The sequence below is a fragment of the Canis lupus genome, chromosome 10, assembly GCF_048164855.1.
Source record: "Canis lupus baileyi chromosome 10, mCanLup2.hap1, whole genome shotgun sequence".
NCBI classification, from domain to species: domain Eukaryota; kingdom Metazoa; phylum Chordata; class Mammalia; order Carnivora; family Canidae; genus Canis; species Canis lupus.
This window is the reverse complement of record NC_132847.1, coordinates 6,962,785-6,974,441: the sequence shown is the minus strand read 5'-3', so window position 1 is coordinate 6,974,441 and position 11,657 is coordinate 6,962,785. Positions and strand designations below refer to the sequence as shown.

The window sequence follows — 11,657 nt, the reverse complement described above, 5'->3', positions numbered from 1 at the left end:
AACCAGACTCCAGGCGATGAGCTGGACTGCTGGCTGGCCACGTGGCTTGGACGCCACCGGACTCTGCAGTCTGGCGGGATGGGTCAGCTGCAGCCATGGTGCGGGGCATCTGATCCAAGCCTAGAAAGGAGACGTCTGTAGGCTTGCTCAGGAAAATGAACATATACATAAATATACACACAGACCAAAAACTGGAGCAGCAGACCGAAAGGTTACCGGTGATCTTGCCCCTTGGGGTTGACCACTGTAGGTGGATCTGATCTGGAAGTGTCTCAATGCTCCCTTGTTAAAAACTAAATTACCCTGTACTCTTTTTTTTTTTTTTTTTTAATTTATTTTTTATTGGTGTTCAATTTACTAACATACTCTTACTGCTTTCACAAAGTTTTCTTTTGGCCTAACGAGACACAGCGCACATTTCAAGACAATTCAAGGCTCTTGGTTCTGGAGGTGCCCCAGATTTTGGAGGTGAAGGGGGAGCCCTTCTGGAAGATGGTGCCGGGTCCTAGGCCCAGACGTGGCCTTCAGAGGCCGGTGCTGGTGAGGAGTGTCAGTCACATGCTGTTAGGAGCCAAAGAGCTGACCCTTCCTTGGACTGAAGAACTCAGCAGAGAAGAGGGATGAGGTTGTTGCATCTGGATTTCCACGATCAGAGCAGGACAGGCACAGACAGAGAAATGCACAAAAGAGCCCCAACCAACCTCATCTCTCCAGTGCCTCCTCTTAATATACTCTGGGCGTCTTTCCCCAACTGCAAGGCCTCTCAAGGGCAGTCCATTCTGCTGGCCTCTGCATTTCGAAGAAGGATGAGGTGGGGTTTGTAATTACCCCATATCGCTATGAATTAGAGTAATATTCAATTAGTACATCGTGCATTTAAATGATTTATTTATGATGCATAATTGATAAAGTTCTGTGTACACAGCTTTGCTGAGTCACTTGAAAAGTTTCAAGGCCTCAGATGACGACTAGGCTTTCTCTCAGCACTTGGCATCCTTGCAACCTGTTCTTCTGGGACCTGTTCCACCAGAGACCTTGTCCTTCTTGCAGGCCCGGGTCTGTGACTTTCAAAACCAAAATGACTGCATCTCAGCTGCTGAGAAGCCAGGGCAAGTCCTGGTATTTCTGCTGCCACCTCAGGAGGGAAGGACGGTGTCAAGAGCAGGTGTGGAAGTGGACCTCGTTCTCCAGGAGCTCACAGAGCAGAAGGGAACGGCTGGCCCAAGTGGTGGCCCAGTGAGGGGAGGTCTCCCAGCATGGCTTGTGCTTCCAGCTCCGGCTTCAGGGACGAGGGGACACCTGGATGGCTCGCCTTCCTGTCACGAAATTTCTCTGACAGCCTCCACTAGTCTCAAGATGGCAGCCCAGGCAGGCCGAGCAGGCGGAGGAACTGGGCCCAGGGCAAGTGGGGGCTGTCTTAGTTTGCTGGGGCTGCCCCAGAAAGGTACTGCAGGCCTTGAGAAACAGAAATGTCTTTCTTCACGATTCCAGAAGCTGTGAGATCAAAATGTAGGCAGTGTCAGCTTCTTCAGAAACCTCTCTCCTAGGCTTATGAATGGCTGTCCTCCCCCTGTGTCTCCACCTGTTCTTCCCTCTATGTGTCTGTCTGTGTTCTCATCTCCTCTTTAAAAAAATAAAAAATAATAATAATAAAAGGATTTTATTTATTTATTTGGCAGAGAGAGAGAGCCCATAAGCAGGGGGTGAGGCAGAGGGAGAAGTAGGCTCGCCACCGAGCAGGGAGCCAGATGTGGGACTCCATCCCAGGACGCTGAGATCATGACCTGAGTTGAAGACAGATGCTCAACCGACTGAGGCATTCAGGCGCCCTTCATCTCTTCTTTTTATAAAGTCACTGGTGATGTTGGATTGGGGCCCAGCTCATAACCTCATTTTAATTTAATTATATCTTTAAAAGCCCTCTATCTACACCTACCACTTGCAAGAAACAAAAGCCACCTCAAGGGCCGCATAGGTGTTACACAAGCAACGTATGTAATTTTTAATTTTCTAGTACCCACAGTAAAGAAATTTAACAGAACCTGATAAAATGAATTTTAACAAATATATTAATTCAGTACATCCAAAATATTTTTACTTCGACATGGAATCTTTATGAAATGAAAATGTTTAATGAAATTTATATATACTTATATATAAATATATTATAAAATATTAAATATAATGACATAATGTTATAAATATAATAATGTAAGTATTATATATTGTGATAATATGTTATTCATAATATATATGGAAAATGATAATATATCTATTTGTGTATCTCTAAGGGACTCTGGTGTGGGGGCCTCCAGTCCCACCAAGCACACAATTAAAGTCATTCTCTGGATCATTCAGGTCCTAAGGTCATCTTTTTCTCTGTAATCTAAATTGAGTGATTGAGGTGCCTGGCTGGCTTAGTCCATAGAATATGTGACTTTTGATCTTGGGGTTGTGAGCTCAAGCCCCATGTTGGGTATAGAGGTGACTCAAAAATAAAAGTCTTTGAAAAATATAAATAGGGCAGGTGGGTGGCTCAGTTGGTTAAGTGTCTGCCTTCTGCTCAGGTCATGATCTCAGGGTCCTGGGATTGAGCCCATATTAGGCTTCCCGCTCCATGGAGAGCCTGCTTCTCCCTCTCCCCCTGTGGCTCCCTTGCTCATGCTCTTTCTCTCTCAAATCCTGTTATATAAATAACATCTTTATAAAAAGAAAAGAAAGAGAAAGAAAGAAGAAAGAAAGAAAGAAAGAAAGAAAGAAAGAAAGAAAGAAAGAAAGAAAAAAAGAAAGAAAGAAAAAGAAAGAAAGAAAAAAAGAGAAAGAAAGAAAGAAAGAAAGAAAGAAAGAAAGAAAGGAAGGAAGGAAGGAAGGAAGGAAGGAAGGAAGGAAGGAAGGAAGGAAGGAAGAAAGAAAGAAAGAAAGAAAGAAAGAAAGAAAGAAAGAAAGAAAGAAAGAAAGAAAGAAAAAGAAAGAAAGATTGTTTCTCTAGAATCCCAGCTCTGATGATCTTGGAGCACAAGGACATATTTGCCGGGAACCTGTGGATGTGCCCCTCCTTTAGGATTTAGGAATCGGGGCAGGGTGGGATGATCTGCCAGCCTGAGAAACGTGCCAACGCCCCAGCACCCTGGGGCCTTAGCCAGCAGCCCGCACGGTGGAGGCAGGCCAACCCCGACAGCATACGACCGTGTCCAGCTCTGTTTAGTTGTCAAGATAAGTAGTGCGGGGCGAGCACTGTGATATCCCCTCGCCCCTTGCAGATGAGCCCGCTGAAGCTTTTGAAGGCAGTAGGACTTGTGGAGGCCGCTCACGGCCGGGAGGGACCGCTTCGAACCTGGGTCCCTCGTCTTTCCAAAATCGCCGCTTTTCATGGTGCCCAAGGTTGCAAGGACTCAGATTTCAAAGTAATTGCCTTAGAAAATAGAACTCTAGGGTTAGAGGCACCTGGGTGGCTCAGGCGTTGAGCGTTTGCCTTCAGCTCAGGTCGCGACCCCCGGGGTCCCGGGATCGAGTCTCGCATTAGGCTCCCCGTGGGGAGCCTGCTTCTCCCTCTGCCCCTGTCTCTCTGTGTCTCTCATGAATAAATAAAATCTTTTCAAAAAAAAATTAAGGTTAAGTGGGAAATACCGTTGCTGTCGCGTTGGCGGATTATTCGGGGCCCGCCGTGCAGTCCTGCGCACCTGCAAGCCTCCGGTGCCTGAGCAGGCCTGCCCGGCCGCGGGGCGCTGGGGAGGGTCGGGCGTCTGCCCTTCCCGTTGGGCTGGGGGTCCCGGGGTCGAAGGGCCAGCAGAAGCCTCAGCGAGCGAGCAAGATAATTAAGACGCATCCTGGCGTCCCGGGGCTCACCCAGGCTTCGCCCACGAAGTCCTGAGCCGGCGGTGCGGCCTGCAGAAGGAGCGCCCCCGCCCCGCGCCCCGCGCCCCCCGCCCCGCGCCCCGCGCCCCGCTCCGGCCTCAGACCCGGCCGCCCCGCCCCTGGGCCCATTACGAGACTCACGCGGGTGGGTCTCAGTTTAATTATACTCGTCAGGCCGGGGATTTGGGGAGCTTTAATTTAAAGATGGTGTTGAATGCTTTTAGATTATTTTAAACTTTGAGGCCCCCCGCAGCACCACGCAGCTTTTATAAATCACAGAGCGACGCCGCGGAGGCCGTGTGCACCGAAGGGCCAGGATCAGCGCAATCCCCAAAGGACGCCACCCCCGCCTCCGCCTCCGCCTGGCCTGGCAGCCGGGAGGAGCTCAGCGCCCCCTCGTTGCTCCCGGGGCGGGGGGGGGGGGGGGGGGGGGGGGGGAGAAGGCTGGGCTCCGCCCCGGCGACCCCTGGGTCGGGCTCTTCAAATCCTGTATTGCTGCCGGAGGAAAGTGGTCAGCGAAGTTGGCCTGGACTTAAGCCTCCTGGGGCGGAGGTGGAGATGGGAACGGGTCCTGGAGACGTCCGCGTCCTGCCTAACAGGAACCGCAGAGCTCTGGGCGCTGCGTGCGCCGCGGGGATCTCAACGCGGGATGCGGGATGCGGGATGCGGGATGCCCGCTGAGGGAGAGCTCCAGGGCCTGGGGGCCCCAGGCCTGGCCTGGCGGTCAGACCCCTGCGGTTTTTTGTTTGTTTGTTTTTAATATATACATATTTTTTAATTTATTTACTCATGGGAGACACAGAGAGAGAGGCAGAGGGAGAAGCAGGCCCCATGCAGGGAGCCCGACGTGGGACTCGATCCCGGGTCTCCAGGACCGCGCCCGGGGCTGCAGGCGGCGCTACACCGCCGAGCCACCCGGCGTCCCGTACACTCCTGCATTCTTGCCACCGTTCTGCCAAGTGACCTCGGGTGAGTCACTTAACCTCTCCGGGTCTCCTTTTTGGAGTCTAACTCACAAAGGTATCGACGCCAATAATTTATGTCAGAATCTAAGTAACGATGCCAGTTACCGGGAAGAGTGGCTGCAAGTGCCATCGTGTGTGATTGAAGTCCTCCTAAAGTGAATGCAGCAGCAAGGCATCTTGAGTGACGGCTCCCAGGAAAGGTAGGTGACTGTCACCCCCCGGGGCCACTGTGTGTGGCTCAGATCTCTCGGCTCCTGGACGGAGAGATGATTTTGGGGGGACAGTTCCAAAGATAGGATGGGAGACTCCTCTACCAAAAAGATCCCACTTGCAGTGAGAAGTGGAGCTAGAAGATTCGGATAGGAACCCCAAGGCATGGGAGTAGGATGCTAAAATGGGACTCAGTATGACTCACTCTTGGTGGAAACTCCAGAAGCTGAGAAGTACTGGTGGACACTAGAAGGCAAGAAAACCCCGATGCAAGGTGGGGTGCTTGAGCACTCAGGCAGGCAGGCCACTGTGAAGATTTGTCCTCTCATCAAAATCTGCCTGGAGGATCCAAACAGGTTGAGGTTACGAAGCTTCCAGACTTTCTTCACAGCTAGGCGAGGGCATGCCAGGCCCTACAGGTCCTCCCTCCTGCTCTAGAGTCAGGAAGGGAGGGGCAGGACTTCCCTCTTTTCAATCCAGTTAAGACAGGCTTCCAAAGAATCCCTTGGAGAGGCTGACCCATGTCCCCCGGGGTGTGTGGGGGACAGAGGCCAGGTCTGACTCCCACCCCAAGAAGCCCAGAGGCAGAGGCTCATCACAGCAGCCTGGTGACAGAGCAGAGAAGTGCACTGAGGGCCGATCCCCCGACCACACGGGCAATGGCCCACAGATCTGACGTGAGACCCCGGGAAGGGAAGGGGCTTGGCAGAACCTTAGACCTGACCCCCTTGGGACACCTGGCGGGAAAGGGGACCCAACAGGACCAGCAGACTTTCATGTGGTCAGGGGTGGAAGGAGAGAAGGTGATGCCCACTGCAGCTGAGGCCTCCTCCAGAAGACAATGCCGCCCACAAAAAAACAACAGAAAGGTGCCTGATGGGAACCCATCAAAACAGGAGGCAACAACGTGGGGCAGGACGCCAGTCAAATATTACCTGTCCTGCCCTACCTCTCCTCCCTCCACTATCTCCAAACCATGGAGGAGCCACAAGTGGTCCCATGAAGTGAGGAAGAGGAAGAGGAAGGACCAGGCAGGAGGACCCTGGGGAAGACTCCAGCATCCTCTGTCTGCTGCCTGTCAGACCCAAGCGGGGAGGAAGGAGAAGATTTCACTGTTGAGGTAGGTTTGAGTTTCATAGCTACGGCAGACTGCATATTTTAATTATGAAAATGAGAGTATTCTTAAAACATAAAGTGACTGGGAGACTTTTCAAAAACGACAGGAAAAACCATGGGGTTTGTCCAAGTGGGTAAAAATTGATCCCTAAAATGGATTTGAAGGGTCAACAGCAAGAAAGAATAAAACTGTTTTTTTTTTTTAACCTGGACCCCCACAGAGTTCAGCTCCTTCAGCGTGCCAAGTACGCAATCTTCAGGGACCAGAGTGTGCCAGCAAGGATGACCCTCTAGAACAGGTGTCACTTGGAGAGAGCAGCCAGTCCATTCACTAGCCTGGCTGGATGTCTGAGATGGCGCAGGATGACAGCGGAGCTTCTGCTCCCTGGATGCAGAGCTTGGAAGGATTTGAAGACACACTGCCTCTTTTTGGTCCCTGGATATTTGGTGCATGTCCCAGAATAAATACACTTCTAAAAGTGCTCCATTGCCTCTAACATGTATCTTTGAATCATAAACACTGTTAGATAAAAGGAAACTCATTTCATTTTACTTTATCAAGTATATACTAAAGGCCAGAGAGGGGACTGTTCTTTTGGTGCAAATGACAAAAACCAAGGCAGAAATGGAAAGAAGGAAAGAAGGGAGGGGAAGGGAGGGAAGGAGGAAGGAACGAACAAAGGAAGGAAGAGAGTGTGGGCAGGAAGGAAAGAAAATAAAAAGACAAAGGGGGAACCTTTACTAGCTCAAGTATCTGAAAAGTTCAGGCAATATTCATGCAGGTATGGCTGTATCCAGGAGCTCAATTAGTGTTTTTCCAAACATATCTTTCTCCACTTCTCGGCAGTGCATCCACTTTCCTACACGGGGTAAGTAACCACTAGAAGCTCTAACCTTGTAGTCTATCAACTGAGTAACCCCAGCAAAAATGAAGAGACTTTCAGTAGGTTTCAGTAAAAGTCACAGCTTGAATTTCATTGACCTTGCTTAAATTGCATGTCTGGTCTTGAGCTGATCATCAGGACTTTAAAGGCTGTGGCCTTGCACTTATGCTCCCTAGGGCAGGGCTGTGGGATCAGCCCCAGGGAAAACATGGCACATGAGCAGGAAAGAGCTGCTGCTTCTTGAAGACAGGGATGTGGGGCACATGTAGGCAAAAGCAACAGGTGCCCGCTCTGGACACAGAATCTGTAAGTAAACAACAAAGCCAGGATTCAAACTTCCATCTTTCGATTGCTAAACCAAAGATTTTTTTGTTTACTGCCATGTCCCTCTTTTTGTTTTATCAGCCAGGATTAATAGGGTAAGTTTGCAGTTTAGAAACTCAATTTATCCCGCCCGCCTAGGTAAAGGACTTGCTAAAAATAAACCCATGTAAACAAAATCATTTCATATACAAGACAGCAAATGGAATCATTGGCCTCATTTTATTAGTATTGTTCAAGATAAGAATTGGTGCTCTAATTTAATCTGACACTAGAGAAAGCTCTAATTTGATAAACCCCTGATTCAGGACTACAGAGCACCCTTGCATTCACATGAGCGAGACACAACGACAAGTCGGCAGTAGAGTCAGATGCATTCTTCGATGTTCTCTGGAGTTCTGACATCCTGTCACAATTAATTCTAAAAGCAGAGAGTTGAATATGGCTTGTGGAAGTGACAATGTTGTTCATTTGTCAGACAAGAGAACAAGAGCATAAATAGGGTGACTAATGCGAAGTTTGGGGGTTTTCTTTTATTTATTTACTTGCACATAAAAAAAAGAGTTTTTTTTTTCTCCAGAAAAATGACAATTAGATTTTTAATCATCTGTATCCCTGCTCCATAAAACTCTAGAAATTTCAATGAAACGAGTGGCTTCATGCGGGTTATTGGCCAGCCACTCACCCCAATGACACAGTATTTTACCTGAAACACAGAGGTGCAGCAACAGTGGGGAGGTGGGCCCTGATACAAGCAGATCGTGTATTTCTTTACTCTTCTCTTGATCCTCTGCTTCCTGGCTACAAAACTCAGGATTGGAAGAAGTGCAGATCCTTCCCTGCCAGGACCTGGGACGGAGGGAGTGGTCATTGGGAGCTACAGGGCAATGTGCACAGAACACGAGTTATGGTATATGATGCAGGCAAACTGTCGATGGACAATGCATTTTTACTTTATTTTATCTTATTTTACTTTATGTATTTAAAGGCGTCTCCACATCCAGCATAGAGCCCAAGCCAGGCTTGAACTCACGACCCTGAGACCAAGACCTGAGCTGAGATCAAGAGTTGGATGCTGAACTGACTGAGCCACCCAGGCACCCCAGTCAATACATTTTTAAAGAAGTCATTGTGGGCACACCATGTTACTGAGAAAAGTGGGCTTATCTTGGCTCCCCGCAAAGAGAAGCTTACCCCTTAGAGTGGTAAGTGACTCGTGCTAACCATTGGTCAATCAATTACCTGTCCGCACAGAAGTCTGACGTGAGGCCACGCACTTGGTGACAGCCTCTTTCAAGCTTGATAAAAACTTCCACCTGTCCACCCAGCTGAGAAATATTCCTGAGTGATCTCATGTGCTGGACTGTGCCCAGGAGACCCAATTTTTGACATTGGGGAGTGTAAAGCACCAGGAACTCGTGCATGGGAGAAAGGTATTCTAGGAGCCCAGAACCAGGCCCTGACCACGCCTGGGGTCCTGCTTTCAGCAAACAGTGCTGCCCCAGGTGTGGGTCTTTAAGAGTGTCACAGCCAATGTGGGACAACAGCTGGAAGGATGAGGCTGCCCAGGGCGCCCTGCACAGAAGGAAGGCTTTGTGCTAGCTCAGTGTGGAAACTCTGAGTCGGGGCAGTGCGGGCTTTCAGATGGATTTCCTATCATTTATCTTCTTATCAAAAGGTTTAATCACTTCCCACTCTCCTGACTGTACGGGAATAATGAGCTTATTCTGTCCCTACCAATACAATGCACAATAGAAACAGTTCAGAGACTCTTCGGCCTCCTAAAATGAATGTCTTATTGTGTAAACATCATTAAAACCACAGGAAAAGGAATGTTTAAAGAAGAAAAAGAAATCTCAGTAATCCCACGCACAGCCGTTGCATATTGCCTGCTGGCGTTTGTGTGCGCACCAAGATGAATTTTACGTGAAAATTAGTTGTCATTTCCCCACGAAGCTGAATATAGTCTGACATGTAACGGACCTGTGGCTTCTGGAGAAGCTCAGTGTGTTCCCCCAGGATTTTCGGCTTCTCTATCCAGAATGAAAAAGTACTTTAGAAACTTGAAAACGAATCGTGGTGGTTTCTGCCCAGAGTTGGATTGCTTAAGTCTTGCTCTGGAAACAGTTAAAAATTGCATTACGTTCCCAGAGGGCAAGGTCTATATTATATACCTTGATGCCTCAATTAGCTCCCCTTCCTCCCTAAACAAAGCTCCTTTCTATGAAGTCAGAGGTATTAAATAACAAAAGCAGCTTGGAACCTGAGACGTCCTGGGAGGCAGTGGCTGACACTGTGCCAGGTCCCATGCAGAGCTGTCAAGTCCTCCAAGTGATTCAGCTTCCCCAGACTCCTTCCTCTGTCCTCTCAGCCTGGTCAGAGTCAGGGTGCTCATCACTCTCCCCACCACCAGAAGGGAGAGTCCTCTGCAACTCACCAGTCCTTCCATCCCATGGAAGAATTTAGCACTGATACTGTCACTTGGGCTGTGTTGAACCTTCCCTCTGGTCATATAATAAGGATGGATTTTATGCACTTGTAAGTGGGTGAAGAGGTATGGAAGCAAATGGCCTGTAAAAGCACCCTGCATCCTTACTACTCAAAGTGTGGTCCTTGGACCATGGGCATCGGCATCCCGTGGGAGCTTATGAAATGCAGAAGCTCAGGCCCTACCCGCTGGTATTGGGTCAGAAGCTACATGGCAACAAGACCTCCAGGTGGTGTGGCGGTTGTTGATCAGGGACCACGCTTGGACATCCACTGCTCTAGAACTAGTCAGGGAATCTGCATACCTGAGTATCCTCCTGAGGTCGTTCCCTATGGGTATAGAAGAGGCGGTTAGTGACCTTTCATTTCCATGATGGCAGAGAAGACCAACAGGCAGGGCAGCACACTTGGGATGGAAAACTTGTGCCCACTCACTGCTACTACCAGTCATCTCCTGGGTCCAGCCTACCCTGCAGCGCCCATCCTCCCCTAACCTCTCCCTCCTCTCAATCTGCTCAGGATTTCCAGCTTAGATTGGCAGGCACATGGGATCCACTTAGTTATCATGACATATACATAGCCAATCTGAACCTTGTGACACACAACAGTATTGACTTGACAGTCTCCTGAGATACATGAAATTAGAATTAACATGAATCCTCCAAAATAAAAAAAAAAATCTATCAAGAATTGCATAATTTGAAGACCAACAGAGGTCCTGGGAAACCATTTCATTTTCCCCACATAGCAGGCCACAGAAATGCCTGCCATCTTTTCTCAGGATCTGTAATCTGTGAACCTTATTATTATTTATATGAGTCAAAGAGTTTTGTTAACATCGTGGTGACTATTTTGCCAGTACTAATCTTCACTGATACAATTTATTGTCATCTAAAAGATCCATGAATGGGGGTGCTCACTCTGAGGCTGATAAAAAGCTCCCCCAAATTTAAATCTATGCAAGGGAAGTTAGATGTGGTAAAATGCCACAGCAAAACCCATGCACGCACTCTGACGTGCTATTGATATGGGAAAAGACTCTGCAAAATATTATAGATAATGCTGGGGTGGGGGGAACAGCTTTAAAGCCAAAAGAAAACATAGTAATTACAGATTTATGCTCTCCTGGAACACATCCCTCTGACTTTACACTTATTGCTATGGGAAAGTTTGTCTTGAATTATGCAAGATCTTCAAAAAAGCATCCGTTGCATAAAATGTGACCACGACATATATGAGAACATTTTATTCCTCAGGTCACTGAAGCCAAAAAATGTGTCCTGATGTATCCAATATGATTTCTCTCCTTGTTTGTAGAATTCATCCCCTCCCCTGGGTCGGGCACCCCAGGCTCCCTTCATCCCTTCCCCCCCCAGCGCCGCCCCGGGACCCCACACATCGTACTGCGGGTAGCAGACACCCGACAACATGATCATTTGGCCATTACCACCACCAAGAGAGCTGATTTTTAACTCATTCTCTGTTTTCATTCTTTCTTTTTTTTAAAATTCAGGCTGATAGTTTTTGAACTTTGGCTTTGAGCAAGGCTCTTGGTGGCTCTGCTGGATGGCTGTTTGACTTCTCTTACGCCTCAGTTTTCTGTCTTTGAGATTTGCCCTCAGCCTGACAGCCATTGCTCTGAGGGAGTTGTGCAAAGAGGAAGATGGTGCCCTTCAGGGTGGGGAGGGGCAGGGCTGCAGCCGTGTCACTGGAAGTAGGAGAGGGTATACAGGTTCATCCATGGTCCTGTGTTCCGGGGTGAGGGGCCATCCGAGGTGGGACACAGCCCTCACATGCCTTTCCCCTCTGCAAGTGAGAC

General features: G+C 48.7%; 1 long non-coding RNA gene across 1 annotated transcript; it reads right to left on the bottom strand.

The window, feature by feature from the left end:
• Positions 1-353: 353 nt before the first annotated feature.
• On the bottom strand, positions 354-11,171 carry LOC140641184 (uncharacterized). The gene is made up of 4 exons (XR_012037698.1): positions 8,058-11,171; positions 5,236-7,334; positions 4,926-5,074; positions 354-1,494 (listed from the first exon to the last, which is right to left on the bottom strand). It is a non-coding gene; the product is annotated as an uncharacterized lncRNA (long non-coding RNA).
• Between the last annotated feature and the right edge of the window lie 486 nt (positions 11,172-11,657).